The following is a 21,051-nucleotide window of genomic DNA, read 5'->3' as shown; positions in this document are numbered from 1 at the left end:
AAAGTTGAGGCCTAGATTTTATTCAGAATATTTAAAAATTATGTTCTACCATTAAATAATGAATTGTCTTCAATCATAAATTATAACCTTTGAATCTGTAAGGCAGATATGACTTTTTCAAAAGTTTCTATCATTTTAATTATTTATTTGAGACAGAGTCTCACACTGTTGCTCAGGCTGGAGTACAATGGCACAATCTTGGCTCACTGAAACCTCCACCTTTCAGGTTCAAGTGATTGTCCTGCCTCAGCCACCCGAGTAGCTGGGGCTACAGGCACACGCCACCACACTCAGCTAATTTTTGTATTTTTAGTAGAGAAGAGATTTCACCATGTTGGTCAGACTGGTCTTGAACTACTGACCCCAAGTGATCAGCTCACCTTGGCCTCCCAGAGAGCTGCGATTACAGGCGTGAGCCACCACACCAGGCCAGATATGAGTTTATATATTTGTTTTTCTTAAACAGAGTTGTAAATTATTCTAATTGATTGTTCCAAGGTTTCCACAGTACCACTTCGTTCTTAGGAAATAAGCTTTTATGTCAAATAGATTTGAGTTCAAACTCTGCTTAAAAATTAACTGTGTCCAAGACAATTACTTAACTGCCCTAAACTACTTTTCCATCCATAAGGTGGAAATAGTAGCTAAATCATGGTAATTATTGGCAGTTACACAAAGCATTGTGTATAAAGTAACTAATACAGTGCACTTAGCAGATGGAGTAGAGGCAGATCAACCTTGTCCACTTTCAAGAAGAGATTAAGCCAATGGAAAGTAGGTGATACCAAACTTTCCTGATAATTGAGGCAAATAGGCTATGCTAAAGCAGGCTTACAAAAAGTATGACCTGTATTCCCAGACTGCAGTGTATCTTAAATATCCAGAAAGACTTTCTCACTGTCATCAAACTCACAAAATTTCTACACAGAACATTTGAGACTATGGTAGAAAACAACCATACTCCAGGGTCTGCCTTCTAGCTCTCACAGTAACATAAAAGTTACAACTGCAAATTAAATTCTTTTATTCCTGTCCAAAAAGCAGATCAATATTAGAAGATTCTCATATAAAATATATAGAATATGTGTGGACAGATGAAAAGTAAAAAGGTAGAATATTGTACAGTTCAGGAAGGAGGGTTTCATTCAGGTGATGAGGTCATAAAACTATCCATGTAGAAGGTAGACACATTACCTAAGTGGGTAGTGTGTGTGTGTGTGTGTGTGTGTCTGTGTGTGTGTGAGAGAGACAGAGAGAGAGAGAGAAACTGATTACAAATATATCTCGAGTTCTTCAGTTATCCTTTGAAATGTGATTTTCCTGCTACTCCCATCAAAAGGTAGAATGTATTTATCCTCACTTTGAATCTAGGCTACCCTTGTTACTTGCTTTGGCCAATAAAATGTGGTAGAAATGATGGTTTGCCTATTCTGAACCTTAATCTCAAGAGGTCTTGCATTCTTACTTAGAGTTCTGGATCATCATGTGAGCAAGGCCAATTTAGCCTGCTAGATGATGAAAGGCATGAGGCCCAATTACTTTCTCTGCCCCAGCTGACAGCTATTCAATAGGCAGACACGGGCTTAAGGCAACCCAGAGTCCAGCAAGGCTATCAGAACTTAGATGGATAAGTGAGACAGCTCAGATTAGCCAAGCTTGGTTCAAAGCTCAAGCACTTCTCGGAAAACCCACAGATTTCTAGTAACCATAAACATTTACTAAGTGAAGACGAATTTTTTTTTTAGGTAGTTTGCTACACAGTAATAGCTGTATACACAGCATGATGGTCATAGCATTGCCTGGGAAGAAATGCAAATTCTAGTTAATTTCATGGCTAACTGGAGGCACTCAAGCTTCATTGCTTCCACAATATTTGCCTTGTGTAAACAAGAGGATTTAACCTTTCATCTTTGAACTCCTTAAAGGCTACACTACACTTTTATCCACCTTTGAATGCCAAACTCCTGCTTATAGTGTGGTGCGGGGGTTAAGGATGTGGGCCCTGAAACTAGATTTCCTAGGTTTAAAATCTGCCTGAGTGACCTTAGGTAAATTGCTTAATATTTATAAACACAAATTTTATAATCTCTAATATTGTAGTAATATTATCTGCCTAACAGATATTAAATTAAATAATGCAGCATAATAATTGATGCTGGTGCACAGTAAGTATAGTTATGCTAATTATTCTTATTAGATGCTCAAAAAAGTAATGCCAAAATCAACCTTGAAAGTGGGTAGCAGAGAACTCTGCAGTCTTTATAATCTCTAGCCCTACCATTATAAAATTCACTATGTAATCCCCAGAAACCCATTATTTGATTAGTCATACTTAGAATGAATACTTGTTGTTTGATAGAGGATGAGAAAAACAGTGATAGATTTTTACATAAAGACTGTAAACCTGACATCTTTTAACTTATTTACTTTAATACATTAAAAGCCAAGAAAATGCATCACTTTGAAGAGAAATGTAAGAAGCTAGTGGATTCTTCAAGCCACCTAATATGTTTATAAACAAACCAGCAAGTGGATTGGGGCAAGCAGCAAGACTCTCCTCTCTTTTCGAGCAAGTTTCTGCCTCAGTTATTCTCAAAGAATATGCCATTTAGAAGATATAAATCATATTGAAAAGAAGCTTTCAGTTTTTTTTTCCTGAAAAACATATTGGAAGACATTCCACGCTCATTTCACAGATCTTCTGAAGTGTATTTATAATCATTAGACTGGTTTAGAAATTCCTTTGCACCAGTTGCTACAATAATGTGTAGCAACTTATAAAAGTTAAAATTTGGTGCTAGCTGGTGTTAGAAGAAAAAGCTTAAATGTGTTATCTTTCAGGAAAAAAGTGAAAGATTGCTGGGTGTTCTATAGAATGATAGTATAAATTCTTATGTATTGAATTGAGTCCTATTTTAGGATTGCCAAGTCTAAACATATATAATAATACTTTAAGCTGTAACATATTTCTAAAGATATTTGTCATTTTCCTAAGAAAAGTATTATTATATCAGAAAAAATTTCTGAATGATCAAAAATGCCTCTCCACTGAAACATTGGCCCCCAATTATGTAATTCATCAATTCCACAATGCATACTTTTATTTTTAACTTTAAGCTAATTGTAGACATATAGAAAAGTTGGAAAAATAACAGTATCTATATACCCCTCATCTGGATTTCCCTAAAGTTAATTCAAATTTCACCTGTTGTCTAGTAATGTCGTATTTCTGTTCCATGATTCTCTCTGGAGTCCAATTTTATATTTAATTGCATTTTATTCTCAGTTTCCTCCAACCTATGACAGTTCTTTGCTCTTATTTTATCTTCCATGACCTTGACACTTTTGAAGAATACTTCTTCTTGGTAGAATGTTCCTCAGTTCAAATTTTCTAATTTGTTTTCATGATTAAATTCTTCTCATTCCATTACATCAAGAAGTTCATGATGTCACTATGTCTTACCAATGGTAATACTGACAGTGTTTACTCAGGGAAGTATCTACAGGGTTTCCCACTGTAAAGATTTTTTTCCTCTGTGATTAATAAATATCTTTTAGGGAAATATTTTGACACTAGGTGCATTACCTGTTTTTTCTTAATATTTGTCCACCAAATTTACTAACTGCAAGTGTACCTTATCAATTATTACTGAGATTTGCATTTTTAAAACATTTAACATGCCTATAATCAAGATACATCCTAAAATTGCTGGTCCCTCACTGTTGCTCTCAACCAGTTAGCAGCCATGGTGCAGGTATCACTGTACATAAACAAACTTGTTTCTTATTTCTGGTGGCATGACTGGACAAAGACTATCCTTATACATTTTAAGTAACAAATCATTTACTGATTTATTAAAGAAAAACCATGAATCCTGGTTGTCATATGAAAATCTTCCATTGACACTGTCTGGTAAGATCAAGAAGGTGCAAACAACAAAAACCACACAGTAGCTGTGAAGAAAATTAAGCAGATATAAGCACTTTTTCATGTTTGGTTCATATCAATGTTTGTAATAGCACACAGTAACAAAGTGATGGTGGTGGTGCTGGTGATTTATTTATTTATTTAGAGATGATTCTCTCTCTGTCGCCCAGGCTGGAGTGCAGTGGTGCCATCTCGGCCCACTGTAACCTCCATCTCCAGGGTTCAAGCGATTCTTCAGCCTCAGCCTCTCAAGTAGCTAGGATTACAGGTTCTTGCCACCATGCCTGGCTAATTTTTGTATTTTTAGTAGAGACAGAGTTTCAGCATGTTGGCCAGGCTGGTCTCAAACTCCTAACCTCAAGTGATCTGCCCACCTCGGCCTCCCAAAGTGCTGAGATTACAGGTGTGAGCCACCTCACCCAGCTGATGGTAATGTTATTTTTAAATCCATATCTATGACACTGAGTCAAATGTTATTCTAAAATGTCAGATCCTAACTTTTTTAATGAAGTTTTGGGAATTCCTTAATATATTCCTTTATTTTTTAAATAAAGAAAAATGGAGTATAATTTTAAAAACTGAATAAAGCAGTCTAACACAGCTCTTCCGATAAGTATGAAACTCTAAGTGATAAACCACTGTGTCATTGTTTATTTGATAGTATTTATTCTTTCTTTAGAATCTTTGGGATACATAAAAGAGAGTGAGATATATTTTAATCATTGGCCCTAGTTTCAATTTCATAGGGAAATAGTGAATTGTAGGTGACTCAAATTTTCAGTGGAAATTAGAATCTCATTTGTCAAAAATTTCAGATGTGCTGAGGTTTTGTCCCTCAAGTGCTTTCCTATGCAAAGTTTGTAATACAAAAAGGCAATCAAAGTGGCAATCCCATGTTTAGTCTTCCACTTGGTAAACAGCAAAAGGGAAACTTGTAGAGTAGTGCATAAACCTCATACGTTTAAATTTTTCTAAAGAAAAATGCATTTGGTCCATAAACATGTTTCATGGAGGAAGGAGATTAATACAGAAGGCATATTCAGTGGTTTATTTAAAGCTATCAGTATATATTTCTAAATTGAAGACAAAGGAAAGTCAAGTGTTTATTTTTAAGGTGATACGTTAAATGCAGAACAACGGCTTTATGTCTGACATTCTTGCTGTAATTGGAGGGTCATCCCACCTTTCTGAGACACAACTCCTTTATCTGCAAAATGACATTACATACAGCAAAGCTCAGCAATCTTTTTGGAAATTCAGATAACTACTTTTTAAAATGTAATAGAGTTAAAACATCAGTGTGCAACTCACTACAGACAATAGTTGTCTTCATGAAACTTTTGAGTGTATACATGCATATGTGTGTATAATGTCTCAAATTTAACTTAATTTCTTACTGGGAGTCACTGTCAAAGTCTGAAAGTGAATGAAGTAAATCATCTCTTAGTATCATTCAAGCCTCAGATTCTGTGGTGTACTCAGTTACATGAAATGAGCATTTATACCACATAGTTCAGAAACAGATGCCAAAGCCTGTAGACCAGAAATGATTAACACAATTGTCATTAGCCACATGTGACTATTTAAATCTATATCAATTGCAATAAAATAAAATATTCAGTTCCTTAGTCACAACAGCCACTTTTCAAGTGCTTTATAATATTGTGTGGTTAATGATTACCATATTGGAGAGACTACGTATATAGAACATTTCCATCATTTGAAAAAGTTCTGATAGAGAGCTCTCCTCTGTAACTACCTCATGCATTTTCCAATGTGTTAAACTAAGCCTAATTAAACCAATCTGAGGACTAGTGGAATGATTTGATTACAATTATGCCATATAGATAAAGAGAAAACTTCAATGTTAATTTATAATATATACTTTCATGCTTTATTCACATATCACTCATCTTGCCATTTCAGGCTATTTTCTTGCCTTGTCATTAAATTGGAACAGCTTCTTATTCTTCAACTGAATTATTTTCTGAATTTTATTTAAAATTACCAGCTCATGTGAACAATGTATGCCAATATTTTATTCTGCCATGATGCATTTCCAAAGTTCATGTGAGGTCTTGCTAAAAGGGAGCTTTTCTTGATGGAGTACTGAAGTCTCACCTTTTGTTATTCCTGTCTGGTGAATGTGAAACAGAAAAACATAGGAAAAGTTTCTGGTTTGGATTGCTATTCAAATGTGTGATTCTATATAAAACTGCTTTACTATATATATATATCTATCTTCTATATAAAACTGCTGTACTATAAGACCATTATTTTTGATGACTGCCATTCAACACATGTACGGGGTTGAAATAATTTAATAATTGTAAACCTTATTCTTTTTTTAAATTTTATTATTATTATACTTTACGTTTTAGTGTACATGTGCACAATGTGCAGGATAGTCACATATGTATACGTGTGCCATGCTGGTGTGCTGCACCCATTAACTCACCATTTACCATTAGGTATATCTCCTAATGCTATCCCTCCCCCCTCCCCCCACCCCACAACAGTCCCCAGAGTGTGATGTTCCCCTTCCTGTGTCCATGTGTTCTCATTGTTCAATTCCCACCTATGAGTGAGAACATGTGGTGTTTGGTTTTTTGTCCTTGTGATAGTTTACTGAGAATGATGATTTCCAATTTCATCCATGTCCCTACAAAGGACATGAACTCATCATTTTTTATGGCTGCATAGTATTCCACGGTGTATATGTGCCACATTTTCTTAATCCAGTCTATGATTGTTGGACATTTGGGTTGGTTCCAAGTCTTTGCTATTGTGAATAGTGCCGCAATAAAGATACGTGTGCATGTGTCTTTATAGCAGCATGATTTATAGTCTACCAGGCCTACCCTACAAGAGCTCCTGAAGGAAGCACTAAACATGGAAAGGCACAACCGGTACCAGCCGCTGCAAAATCATGCCAAAATGTAAAGACCATCGAGACTAGGAAGAAACTGCATCAACTAACACGCAAAATAACCAGCTAACATCATAATAACAGGATCAAATTCACACATAACAGTATTAACTTTAAATGTAAGTGGACTAAGTGCTCCAATTAAAAGACACAGACTGGCAAATTGGATAAACAGTCAAGACCCATCAGTGTGCTGTATTCAGGAAACCCATCTCACGTGCAGAGACACACATAGGCTCAAAATAAAAGGATGGAGGAAGATCTATCAAGCAAATGGAAAACAAAAAAAGGCAGGGGTTGCAATCCTAGTCTCTGATAAAACAGACTTTAAACCAACAAAGATCAAAAGAGACAAAGAAGGACATTACATAATGGTAAAGGGATCAATTCTACAAGAACAGCTAACTATCCTAAATATACGTGCACCCAATACAGGAGCACCCAAATTCATAAAGCAAGTCCTGAGTGACCTACAAAGAGACTTAGACTCCCACACAATAATAATGGGAGACTTTAACACCCCACTGTCAACATTAGACAGATCAACGAGACAGAAAGTTAACAAGGATACCCAGGAATTGAACTCAGCTCTGCACCAAGCGGACCTAATAGACATCTACAGAACTCTCTACCCCAAATCAACAGAATATACATTTTTTTCAGCACCACACCACACCTATTCCAAAATTGACCACATACTTGGAAGTAAAGCTCTCCTCAGAAAATGTAAAAGAACAGAAATTATAACAAACTGTCTGTCAGACCACAGTGCAATCAAACTAGAACTCAGGATTAAGAAACTCACTCAAAACCGCTCAACTACATGGACACTGAACAACCTGCTCCTGAATGACTACTGGGTACATAACGAAATAAAGGCAGAAATAAAGATGTTCTTTGAAACCAACGAGAACAAAGACACAACATATCAGAATCTCTGGGACACATTCAAAGCAGTGTGTAGAAGGAAATTTATAGCACTAAATGCCCACAAGAGAAAGCAGGAAAGATCCAAAATTGACACCCTAACATCACAATTAAAAGAACTAGAAAAGCAAGAGCAAACACATTCAAAGACTAGCAGAAGGCAAGAAATAACTAAAATCAGAGCAAAACTGAAGGAAATAGAGACACAAAAAACCCTTCAAAAAATTAATGAATCCAGGAGCTGGTTTTTTGAAAGGATCAACAAAATTGATAGACCGCTAGCAAGACTAATAAAGAAGAAAAGAGAGAAGAATCAAATAGATGCAATAAAAAATGATAAAGGGGATATCAACACCGATCCCACAGAAATACAAACTACCATCAGAGAATATTACAAACACCTCTATGCAAAGAAACTAGAAAATCTAGAAGAAATGGATAAATTCCTCGACATACACACCCTCCCAAGACTAAACCAGGAAGAAGTTGAATCTCTGAATAGACCAATAACAGGCTCTGAAATTGTGGCAATAATCAATAGCTTACCAACCAAAAAGAGTCCAGGACCAGATGGATTCACAGCCGAATTCTACCAGAGGTACAAGGAGGAACTGGTACCATTCCTTCTGAAACTATTCCAATCCATAGAAAAAGAGGGAATCCTACCTAACTCATTTTATGAGGCCAGCATCATCCTGATACCAAAGCCGGGCAGAGACACAACCCAAAAAGAGAATTGTAAACCTTATTCTTATTACATTAATAATCCATAGAAGTTTTGCCAAGATTAAGTGAAAATATACGGGTTTAATTCCTGGTATTGGTGTTATCTTGCTCTGTAATTTGGATTAAGTCTTCAAATCCATTCCATGATTGCATCTTCATATATAAAATAAAAATAATTCTACTTGTATTACTTTCTTGAGTGGAGTTCTGAGGGCAAGATGCCACTAAAAAAAAAAAAAAGTGTTTTTGAAGAGTTAGAAAATGGAAATGTTATTACTCTAAAATTCTGGTTTCCTGAGATCTTAACATATGTCATATATTTGCCACTTTGCATGTCAGAAACCTAGTAATCATAGCAGTTTGGGAGGCTGAGGCAAGTGGATCACTTGAGCTCAGGAGTTCCAGACCAGCCTGGCCAATACAGTGCAACCCCATCTCTACCAAAAATACAAAAAATTAGCTGGGCATGGTGGTGCGCACCTGTAATCTCAGCTATTTCGGAGGCTGAAGAGGAGAATCACTTGAACCCAGGTGGAGGAGGTTGCAGTGCGCTCAGATTGCGGTCACTGCACTCCAGCCTGGGCGACAGAGTGAGATTCCACCTCACAAAAAAAAAAAAAGAAACATAATAATCATTACATATTTGTTAAATAGATGCATGAATAGATCTATGAATGGATGGATAAATGAATGTATATATCAACAAAATTGTTAAAGACTTTAAAGAAAATATTGCTAAATTAATAAGTATATATAAACACATATAACATCTTTGTAAACACATATCTAAAGATACATGTTTCATTCATTTAAATTTTATTTTATTCCAAGACTATTGAATACATAGCATGATATTCATAATATTATATATATTCAGGTATAGTTTAACATTAAATACTTCATATTTTAATAACCTAGCTAGATCAAGCTTTACACTAACATATTGTGTGACTTTGGACAAGTGGCCCAGCAAACTGTAAGCATTTGAGCTTGCAAAGCACAGCTTAAAGATAGGAACTGAAAATTAATCTCTGCCATATTTTTGTTGCTGTGATTGTTATTCCTTTTTTGGAGAGGTACATTCCTAATTTTATTTTAAAAAATAAATAGCCCTATGACTACGATTTTCACCATTTCTCTGATCAATAATTTTGCTCTGAACACAAGCACATTTATCAGTGTCTATTTTAAGATATCAGTTAATCATTATAATCATTAAAATAAAACATCATCAAGCATTACTAAGATGAGATTATTCAGAAGAATATCATCTTTTTACTAATATCCAGTCTCTGTGTATAGTGACCCTGTGGTAAGTCCTTCACCCTTCGTGTCTGCTGCCTTCAGCACTATCGATCTACTGACAATGCCATAATGAGCTTGCCTCTGATCTTGTGCAGAAATACCAAAAACATTCATGTGAACTTTTTATTGTTCCTACTTTAGAAAGGTGAACAAAAGTCAATGTGAAATAACACATATAAAATGTCAGGAATCATACGCCTCAATAAATGTTAAATATTATTTCTACATTTATTTTTAAGCAGAGAAACCAAATATTCAATTTAACTGCATAATATTAAAGCCTCTTTAGATGATTAAATAATAAAACCATGAAACTCTCTGGAATATACATGAGACATAAAGAAAAATATAAAAAAGTAATAATTTGCTATAATATCTTGAAAATTATAAAACCATCATGTTAGAACTGGAAAGGTCCTCAGCGGCCTCATAGTCAAAACCTCTAATTTTATGATGAAGAGACTGTAGTCCAGGAGATGAAGGTCACATAGATTGTGGTCATTTATCTTATTTAAGATAGAAGTAGCGGAACAGGTAGCCATAACTCAGCTCTTGACATACCACTATCTTTTCATTTAGTTTGACAATATTCTTCCTGGCTTGAAAATTCCAGAGGATACATTAGCCTATTAAGAAGAAAAAACAAAAAAACTTTTCTTCAGCTCAGACTTGGAGGGTTGAATCCAGTTTTATGCCTACAGCAGCATCTAAGCTGACATATTTGCAGGTAGAGATCAAAGGTCAGAGAAGGAAGAGTTCAAGGTACATTCCTTCTTCCAGTGTACCTTGGTTTTGACTTCAAGCTTTTGTGCATACGCTTGAAGTCAAAACCAAGGTACACTGGAAGAAGGAAACAAAATGCACAATATCTGATTCATAAATGGGGAAACGGAGAAGAGAGGAAAGGAAAATAAATGATGTTAAGAAGACAAAGACAAAAGCATATGTGTGAGCTTACCTAAGGTCTTGTAAGTTGTATTGAGCTATCATAAAATAATCATAAGCATTTTAGTCCCAATTTGTTCCCTGGCATCTTAGTTTCACTTTATCCCGCAAGGAAATGGAAACACAGAGACAGGTAAATTGTCATGGAGGCAGAGATATACATACACACTAAGAAGAGGGAAAAATATTGAAATCTTGGAGAAAACTGTTTAGAGATGAGATAAAGAAAGCATGGAAGCTTTTGCTGAAACAATTTGGGAAGCAAGATTAGAAAGACATGGGAAGTCACATCACAGAATGGTGGGGATAGTTTACCTCATTTAAAAGACTGAGTAATAGTCATTTTAGATGCTTGCAACACAATTACTCCAGACTATGAAAATGGATTCTATGACCAAATGAAAACCATTAGTGTTAATTTATCAATACTTACACTAAGAGTTGAAAAGCAGATATTAACCTGTTCAAGGCATTTGCATGTTGAGCATTTTATATTAAGCTCAGAGTTAAATGTTAACCTTAAAAAGTGCATAAAAGTGATTATAAGAAATGAATGGCTTTTGAGCTTTTAAGTCAAACACTCCTATGAAATTTGTGATATTTATTTCATGAAAGGTCTAACATATTTTGGAAGTATAAAATTTTCTGATCAAGTCTTAATAACTCAAAGAAACCAGAAGAAAAAAATAAGGAATCATTGTAGTAGTGTGAACCTGAACTATGAGAAATAAATTAGACTTCAAAATGAAGAATTTTAGATGACATTTTTTAGAAAGGAAAAGGGATTGGAAATTTAAAAAGTGCAATGCTGTAATACTAGCCAGAAAGACCTACTGCAAGTAATAATACAGTCTGTATTCAACATGGAAGAGTGTACTTTGGGAGAGATTGGAAAACTAGTGAACAATGCATTAGCTTGGTCATGATTCTGTTTCTGATCACTATCACTCATTCCATCTATCAGAAAAAATATGCCTTTTTATTTAAAAGAAGTTTAACTTGTTCAATGCTACTACAGAAAGCTTCAGAGACAGACTTGGTATGGATTCTGTTTTTACCTTTCCAAACTATAATTAAGTAAAGTAATAAAAATATATATACTGCTTTTTCATGGTGAACATGAAACAATAAAGGCTCATTGAAAAAGGAGAAAACTGTAAATTGTACTTCCAATGAAATTTATTAATTGAAAAATTAATTATTAAGGTTTTTCTTAGTAATAAAAAAGATTTGTTATAATAATTTATGTTAGGCTGAAAATGGCTATTTTTGAAATCTATGTATGTCAGATAATTCTCCTTTATTTATAATTTCCAGTGATGTTCATCTATACCTTTTCTCCGCTTACTCTTTTTTTTGTCTGTCCCCACTACAAATAACTTGCCTATTCTCACAAATTTTAATGTTGTTATCCTTAAAAGTGTGGAACCTTATCTACTAATCACAGGTTTTTTGGAGTTGTTTTCCTAACACACTAAGCAGGAAGACTTAATGATGAGACTCCTTAATATTATAATTTAGTTTTGGATCAACAGCTTTACTAAGAGTTGACTGAATTTTTCAGTGCCAAATAATTGGAAATTTTATTAATTTGAAATTTTAAATGTTATGAATAAGTGGTTTATGTCAATTTGTATTATGTGTATTGTTACATGATAATTGAAGTTTTAGTGGAATTAATTGTAGCTTATATTATGTTAAAAATATGTAATCACAAAGTAGATTCTTGTTTTATAGAACAAATAATTTGTCAAGACTTTTGGAATTTCTCAAAAACTCACATTGATCAGTGATGCCACACTTCATATACTGTGTAATATCGTGCATTTCTATTTTATATATGCTTCTGTGTTATATGAAGATTAAAATATTATCCAATTGGAATGCATTTCAGCTCATTTCAGCCAAAGTCCAAACTGTCTAATTTACTGTTTCATAGGTTGAGTATTGGTAACGGAAGTTCCATTACCAATCTGTTCCATTTTACATATTTTCTTACATTAAAAAGCTCTGTGACCTAGAAAAAGTTAAAATACCTATGCTTCAGTTTCCCATATGTAAAACAGGGATTTTAAAAGCACATACTTGATAGAGTTGTAAAAAAATTAAACAATTTAACAATATTCAATATATAGAAAAGCACATAGTTCATGGAAAGTACTATACAAACATTAGCTCTTGAAAATATTAATAGAAAAGGTGTATATGTGCCACATTTTCTTAATCCAGTCTATCATTGTTGGACATTTGGGTTGATTCCAAGTCTTTGCTATTGTGAATAGTGCCGCAATAAACATACATGTGCATGCGTCTTTATAGCAGCATGATTTATAGTCCTTTGGGTATATACCCAGTAATGGGATGGCTGGGTCAAATGGAATTTCTAGTTCTAGATCCCTGAGGAATCGCCACAGTGACTTCCACAATAGTTGAACTAATTTACAGTCCCACCAACAGTGTAAAAGTGTTCCTACTTCTCCACATCCTCTCTAGCACCTGTTGTTTCCTGACTTTTTAATGATTGCCATTCTAACTGGTGTGAGATGGTATCTATACACCATGGAATACTATGCAGCCATAAAAAATGGTGAGTTCATGTCCTTTGTAGGGACATGGATGAAGTTGGAAATCATCATTCTCAGTAAACTATTGCAAGGACAAAAAACCAAACACCACATTTTCTCACTCATAGATGGGAATTGAACAATGAGAACACACTGGACACAGGAAGGGGACCATCACACTCTGGGGACTGTTGTGGGGTGGGGGGAGGGGGGTGCGATAGCATTAGGAGATATACCTAATGCCAAATGACGAGTTAATGGGTGCAGCACACCAGCATAGCACATGTATACATATGTAACTAACCTGCACATTGTGCACACGTACCCTAAAACTTAAAGTATAATAAAAAAGATGCAGAATAAAAACATTTCAGAGGAGAAAGAACATTTCAGAAAAGGGAAAAACAAATGCAAAGACTATGAGAATAAACACAGATGGTGAGCATAAAAAAAAAAGAAAAAAGAAAATATTAATAGAAAAAATATCTTTTCTCTACAAAACTCATCCATGCTTTTGTACAGAGCTATGATTTGTTGATGTGTAGTTTAGCCTTATATGAATACTTCATAAATTATGTTGACGATATTTTGATTTTTTTTCAGATTTTGAATATTACAAATGATGTTATATTCTTGTGAATATCTCTATGCATGTGTGCAAGAATTTTCTCTTGGGTATATAACTAAGGCAGAATTGCTAGGTTATAGTACACATATATTCAACTTCTGTAGACAACGTCCAACAGTTTCCAAAGTGGTTGTATCGGTTGTACTCCCACCATCAGTACATGAGTGTTCCAGAAGATACTGTCTTTTAATTTTTAACTTTAGCCATTCTGGTAGTGTTTACCGATAATTGATCTTAGTTTAATATGCATTTCACTGTTTACTTATAAGGTTGATCATCTTCTTATGTTTGTTGGCCATTTTCTGAAGTAACTGGCATAGGAGTGGGACTATTTTCTTACACTGAAGGGAATGTTCACTAATGACTGAGTAGAGTTTCCATCTTTGTTGGCTCCTGAATGCCATGATTGTGTTTCTCACCTTTTTTCGCCACATGAAACCTAACAGAATCTGCTGATATAGCATTTATATTCAGTTACAGAAAAATAAAATGTATACCCTGACAGGAATTCAGCAGAACATTAGAAATGATCCACAGCACACTGTCTAGGGACAATGGCACAAGAGAATTAATTAAACAGAGTTCACTACTCAGAAAAAAAACAAAACAAAACAAAAACATGAAAAAAGATTTATCCTGAATTTGGCATTTAGGATTAACATCTTTTTCATGTACATTTTCACAATTTCAAATTATTTTATTATCTTAAAAAGTATAAACAGAAAGTAGAGTAGGATTAAGTAAACTATTGCAATATTGAAACAAGGGGAAAACCAAAATATTAAGACGCCTTAACCGAGCAAATACTCAAAAGTCAGTACAGTATAAATGGTGTCTACTGACTTTATAAAATGTTGAGGAATCCTCTTGTCATTGCTCATTAGGCTTTAACTGGGTGCACATTAGTCAGGTACCTATCAGTGACTACTCAAATAATCATTAGTTACTTCTAATTGAGTGTATTATAGACTGTCTTTTCAGGTTGATCTAAATAAGCAGGCCAACAGCTGTACAACCAGCTACAAATTCATACTGCTTCATTAAGTGAGGTTCTGAGAGTTTGAAAGATCTTAAAATGGGCTTGTGCAAGAAATCTGGCACCAATTTATGAACAACAATTGAAACACTCACCCCAAATCCACTGATACTGAGAATACATTTCCTAGAGATGCTGAAATCTGAGTGTAGAATTAAATGAATTTCAGTTTGTTTTAGATCTCTAATAAGGAGAAATATAGTCTTTGTATATATGCATAAGTCTACTGAGGAGAATAATGTTCATAAGAGAAAATAACAAGAATCAGCAGGAAGCTTGTTGTTCTCTTGTGATAAATAGGGTGTTTCACTTCAGGGATGAGTCATTGATATTTGATGTAAAAAGGAGGTCACAGTAAGGCTACATGTAGCAAAACTCAAAGCTTACTGCCAACCATGGTGACACACAGCACCGTCTACTTCTTGAGAAGCCTCTTCTCACCTAGTTGGATTACCAATCATTCCCAGTTCTGTCTACTTTGCATTTTCTCTGATTTTTTAGTATCTTCTCTTTCCTCATAACTTTAGTTTGCCCATGGCTACCCCGACCTTTCTAACCTAAATCTACTTTAAGGACTTGCAGGTTCACTTCCCAAGGCTAACTCAATTCCAGGGACAGGCCTGGTTTTGTAAGCATGCCTGGCCAGCTATGGGCTGGCTGCTGCTGACTGAGGTGCCCACCACTGATCCAAGATAGGTAACAACCAGTGAACAAAGCTGCTTGAAAATTCAAAGCACAGCAACGGTAGGACAGGCACTGGTGAAAATGTATAGTAATTATTGGCAGTTATGGGAATAATAGCATTTCAACTGATATCTAGGCTGCTTTTGGGTCAAATTTTCATTTTTTTCTCCCTTCATGTCAAGTGTAAAACAGAAAAAAATCTACAGTTTCATTTTTAGATTCTAATTTGAAACTATATTTTTATAGAAATATTTCTGAAATTCATATCCTAGAAAAGTGCTAACTTTGAAAATTACATGATTGGTTACCTAATTCTGGTCATGGCTTCAATTGTATACGATCTTCATTGTTCAATTTCCATCCTAAGCTGTTTTATAATTTTCTTGGCTATCTATTATATTATTATGCAACTGCACCTTAGAGATAGCTGAATTTGAGTAGTCACTAAAATACATTTTAAATTGATAAAGTTGCCATGGAATTTTGTAGCACAAAGGTAAAATATAAATTTGGAATCTTTATAATACATATAATTAACTAAATTATGAGCTGAAATTATCGTTCTTGCAAGTTTATAACACCAACAGCTAACTGAGAGAATTTTTATAAATTTACAATAGCCATTTTCCCTTTAAAACTGAGTACAATCCAGAAAATTGATTTACAGCATAATAGTATATTATTTTTACATACAAATACTGGTTATCTACTCCCAATGTTCATATCAGAACTTAGGTTCTCTTCAAGGTATGATAGTTGAGAAGACCTCTAGATGCCTCTTTAAAAAAAAAAAAAGAGATACATAATTATCATATACTTTCCAAAAGGCTGACATATGTCATTGAGAAGCTTGTTTCTAAAAATCAAAAGTATAAATAAAATGGTGTCCACCCATTTAATAAAATGACATACAATCAGTAGAATGCATATTAAATTATTAGGATGTTATTTCTAAAATTGTTACAGTAAAATCAAAGTCCTAAAATATTCATATCCAAGAGCAGAAATGTTTAATTTTCAATTAGTTTATAATAATAGAGCCATATAGGTAGTCATGAATTAGATTACATACAAATATAAAAGATTACAATTCAAATTATACAAAATTAACACTGACATATAACTTCTATGCACTGAGTCCATTAATATAGATACTGAGTTCATTAACAATTTTCTGTCCTGAGACCTAAGCTCAGTTTCCTCTTCCTTCAAAATAGAAATGGTAAAATTAATTTAAGCATATTTTCTATCGCGCATTCTTCTTTTAAGAATAATAAAAGTCATTTGAAGTTCACCTAATAATTAGGGAACACAGATGGTTACAGATTTTAATTTTAAGGATAATCAGAACTTAAACAAACCTACTGTGTTCACTCTTGCTTGCAATGATAAATATTTATGCATCAAGATTTAAATAAATGGAGAGACATACTACATTCATAGACTGTAAGACTCAACATAGAACCTATCAATTTTCCCCAAATTGATTTATAGTTTTAATTAATTTCTACCAAAATTCAAGGAAGGGTTTTTGGACACAAAGACAAGCTTATTTTAAAATTTACTTGGAAAGGCACAAGCTAGCCGGAATAGCTAAAATATTTTGAAAAAGAAGAATAAAGTATTAATTATCACTCTATCCGATAGTAAGGCCTGCTACTGTATATAGCTATGAGAGTCAAGACAGTGTGGTATTGGTGGAAATATAGACTTATACATCAATGCAACATAGTAGAAAACCCAGAAGTAGACTCACCCAAATATGGACAGATGCGTAACCAGAGTTAAGAAAACGTAGCTCAACCTAGAGCAAATGGACAACCATAATTAAGAAAATGTTACTCAACCTAAACCTCTCACTTCATACAAAAATGGACTCGAAATGTGTCACGAACTTGGGTGTCAAACTAAAAGCTATACATTTTTTTAGCAAAAATGCAGAAGAACATCTTCATAATCCAGGGATAAAAAGTTATTAGACTTAACACTGAAATCAGGATCAATAAATGAAAACATTGATAAGTAGATCTTATCAAAATTAAAAATGTTTTCTCTGCCAAAGCTCATGTTGAAAGAATGAAAAGTCAAGATACAAATTCTGAGAAAATATTCACACACCCTCTATCGGACAAAGAACTGGTATTAGAATATATAAAGAACTTTAGATACTCAGCAATCTAAAACTTTCCATCTAGAAAATGAGGGAAAGACATGAACATATATTTTACCAAAGAGGATATACAAATAGAAAATAAACACATATAGATGCATTCAACTTCATTAGGCATTAGGGACATGAAAACTAAAATCACAATGAAATATTGCTATACATCTCTCAGAATGACTAAAATAAGAAAAAAAGTGTGACAACACCAAATACTGGCAAGGATATGGCAAGGATATTGGATCACTCATGCACTGCTGATGGGAATTTAAAATAATATAGCCACCCTTGTCTACGGCCATACCACCCTGAATGCACCCAATCTCATCTAAAATAATATAGCCACTCTGCAAACTTCTGAAATTTAACATGCAATTCCCATGCAACCCCGAAATTGCACTCTTGCACATTTAAACCAGAGAATAACAACTTATGTTCACACAAAAACCTGTATATGAATGTTCAAACCAGCTTTATTAATAATATCCCAAAAGTCAATAATCCCATCTGTCCTTCAGTGGGTGAATGGTTAAACAAACTGTGCTAAATCAATAACATGGACTACTACTCAGCAATTAAAAATGAATAAAATATAATAAACACAATTTTTTTCATTAAAAATGTATTATCCTTTATTGTTTGGCTTGGCAGAAACAAGAATATATTTCTTTTAATCTTATGTAACTTTTACCTTTAAAACGTGTTTTAACTGGCCAAAGAAAAATTGTATATATTTATGATGTACAATGTGCTGTTTTAATATATGTATACATTGTGGGATGACTAAATCAAGCTAATTAACATATTTGTTGCCTCACATCCTTATTTTTCTAATACACACAATTTGCATAAATCTTGAGGGGATTATGCTGAGTGAACAAAGTCAACCCTAAAAAGTTACATATGTTTTTATTACTATAACCAGTTAAATGACAAAATTATACAAATGGAGAAGAGATTAGTCATTGCCACAGGTTGCAGTCAGGGTGTCAGCGTGGCAATGGTAGTGGATATGGCTATAAAAGCTCAACATGAGGGATCCTTGTGAGAGATATATATATATATTCCGTACAGAGAGGCCACATGGATCTCTCTGTATTTATTTTAGAGCAGTATGTAAATCTACAATAATCTCAAGAAACAGTTTTTTTAAACAAAAACAACAGCAAGAAAAAGTAGACTGAACAGAGAGTATAAGTGGAAACAATGTAGGAACAATGGAAATCCATTATACTATTTCACCTACCACTGCCTATCAAACACAAAGAGAGCTAGAAATGAAGATGTAGGCTGGAAATTTAAGCAAATGTTGCAGAAAAAGTGCTGACATAGGAGTTAAGAAACTTGGGCTCTGCTCCATTTCCATTATCTGCTGGGAAGTCTTATGAAAGTAACTTAGAATATCTTCATCAATATCTTCTACAAAGCTTGAAGATGATAAGGTCCATGATTAAACTAGATGAACAAATTTTAAGAATCTTATAAACATCGAAAAAGCTGAGTCAGTCACTAAAATCTCTATAAATTAGACCTTCTGAATCCTGCGAATCTGGGTTCCATGCAATATTTGCACTCTTAATTGAATTCCAACATGTATATGTTGAGATTTCTCATTTATTTATTTAACTTATTTCTGGTTATAGGCATGCATTTCATTATTAATAAGTAGTGCCTGCCTGCCACTTATGAAATCTGATTCTTATGCAAGGGATTTCCAGGTTAAGTAAACTACATGGTAGTTGTAAGAATGAAAACAAATAATACTATTTTATATTTTTACAGACTGACCTCCCTTGATTACTTCTATAGAAACATAAAACACAGGTATATTCAGTGACTATCAGAAGCAAATCATCTGAAATAATATATCACATGACGTATATGCAAAGATTGACTGGAAAGAACCTCATTCATTGCAATTTTGCACAATGCAATGAACAATGCACTGCTACTCATAGATAATGCAAGAAACCTGAATTCAAGAAACCTGAGTTCTTTTTAACTCATTCACCAGCTGTTGTCACTGTGTATTTCTTTTGACTGCCAATGAAAGGACAATGATAAAGCGAACAGTTTGCAAACACAGGTTTCCTATGTTTCAATCCTGTATTTCCACTTATTAGGAGTGGGGACTTGAATAGCTGACTTCAAAGTTCTATGCCTCAGTTTCTCCATGAGTAAAAGTGGAATAAGGTTACCTACCTCATGGGATTTTTTCTGGGAATTAAATTTGACAATACTGCTAAAATAATTATAACATGGATGGCACAATGTGAGTGTTATGTAAGTATATAATAATTAAAATAAATGAATGGAGCAAATAGAAGTTGGAAGGGTAGGCATATGGTAGAGGCATAAACTCCAGAAAAATGACTCCTCCTTTGTTCTAATTAATTATTTTATGATTTTGTATACTCTGACCTATTCATTAGTCTATAGCTCCACTATAATAACCACAGCTCCACTAAAGAAATACTCTGCTTAAGCAACGTAAATAAAGGAGATAATACCTTTCAAGATTTCTGGTTAAAATAAGGCATATGACTCTCACACATTGCTAGTGAGAATATAAACAGGTATAATTACTTGTAGGAGAATTTTACAATATCTCACAAAACAATATATGCATTTACCCTGTGACCCTGAAATTCTACTTCTGGGAATTTATTGTAAAGGGATATTCTCAAAAATATATTTGAATGAGGTTAGTCGTTACTTTGTTGCTTGTAACTGCAACATATTCAAGTAATCTAAATTTTTAAATATAGTAGAGTGATTAAATAAAATAAAATATAGAAGTCCCTCCTCATTTAAGAGGGATATTATATCCCAAGACCCCCGGTGGACACTTGAAGCTGCAGACTGGAGCCTATGTACACTGCTTTTTTCTTATACATACACCCTTAAGATAAAGTTTACTTTATAAGTTAGGCACAGTAACAGATTAATAACAATAATAATAAAACGGAACAAGTGTAACACCATACTGTAATAAAAGTATATTAAAAAGTTTTGTAAATATTTCTCTCTCTTTCTTGTAAAATATCTTATTGTACTATATTCATCCTTCTTCTTGTGATGATGTCAGATGATAAAATGCCTACATGATGAGATTTTTACAACAGTTAATTGGATAACCAATATGGCAACTAAGTGATAGGCAGGTAGTATGTATAGCTTGGATACACTGGACAAAGAGATGATTCATGATTCAC

General features: G+C 33.9%; 1 non-coding gene across 3 annotated transcripts in view; it reads right to left on the bottom strand.

Annotated features, from left to right (window-relative positions):
* Positions 1–21,051, bottom strand: part of LOC129043990 (uncharacterized) — a 928,785-nt gene that overhangs the window by 729,068 nt on the left and 178,666 nt on the right. The window contains exon 1 of one of the 3 annotated variants that reach the window (XR_010123469.1): positions 17,429–17,478. The exons of the other annotated variants lie outside the window; for them this stretch is intronic. This is a non-coding gene — a transcript (uncharacterized LOC129043990). Of the gene's footprint in view, positions 1–17,428; positions 17,479–21,051 lie in introns of those variants that run through there. 3 annotated transcript variants of the gene reach the window in all.

Source organism: Pongo pygmaeus, chromosome 13 (assembly GCF_028885625.2).
Source record: "Pongo pygmaeus isolate AG05252 chromosome 13, NHGRI_mPonPyg2-v2.0_pri, whole genome shotgun sequence".
Taxonomy (NCBI): Eukaryota; Metazoa; Chordata; class Mammalia; order Primates; family Hominidae; genus Pongo; species Pongo pygmaeus.
Note: the sequence above shows the minus strand (reverse complement) of the source record. Positions and strands in the feature narration are given on the sequence as shown.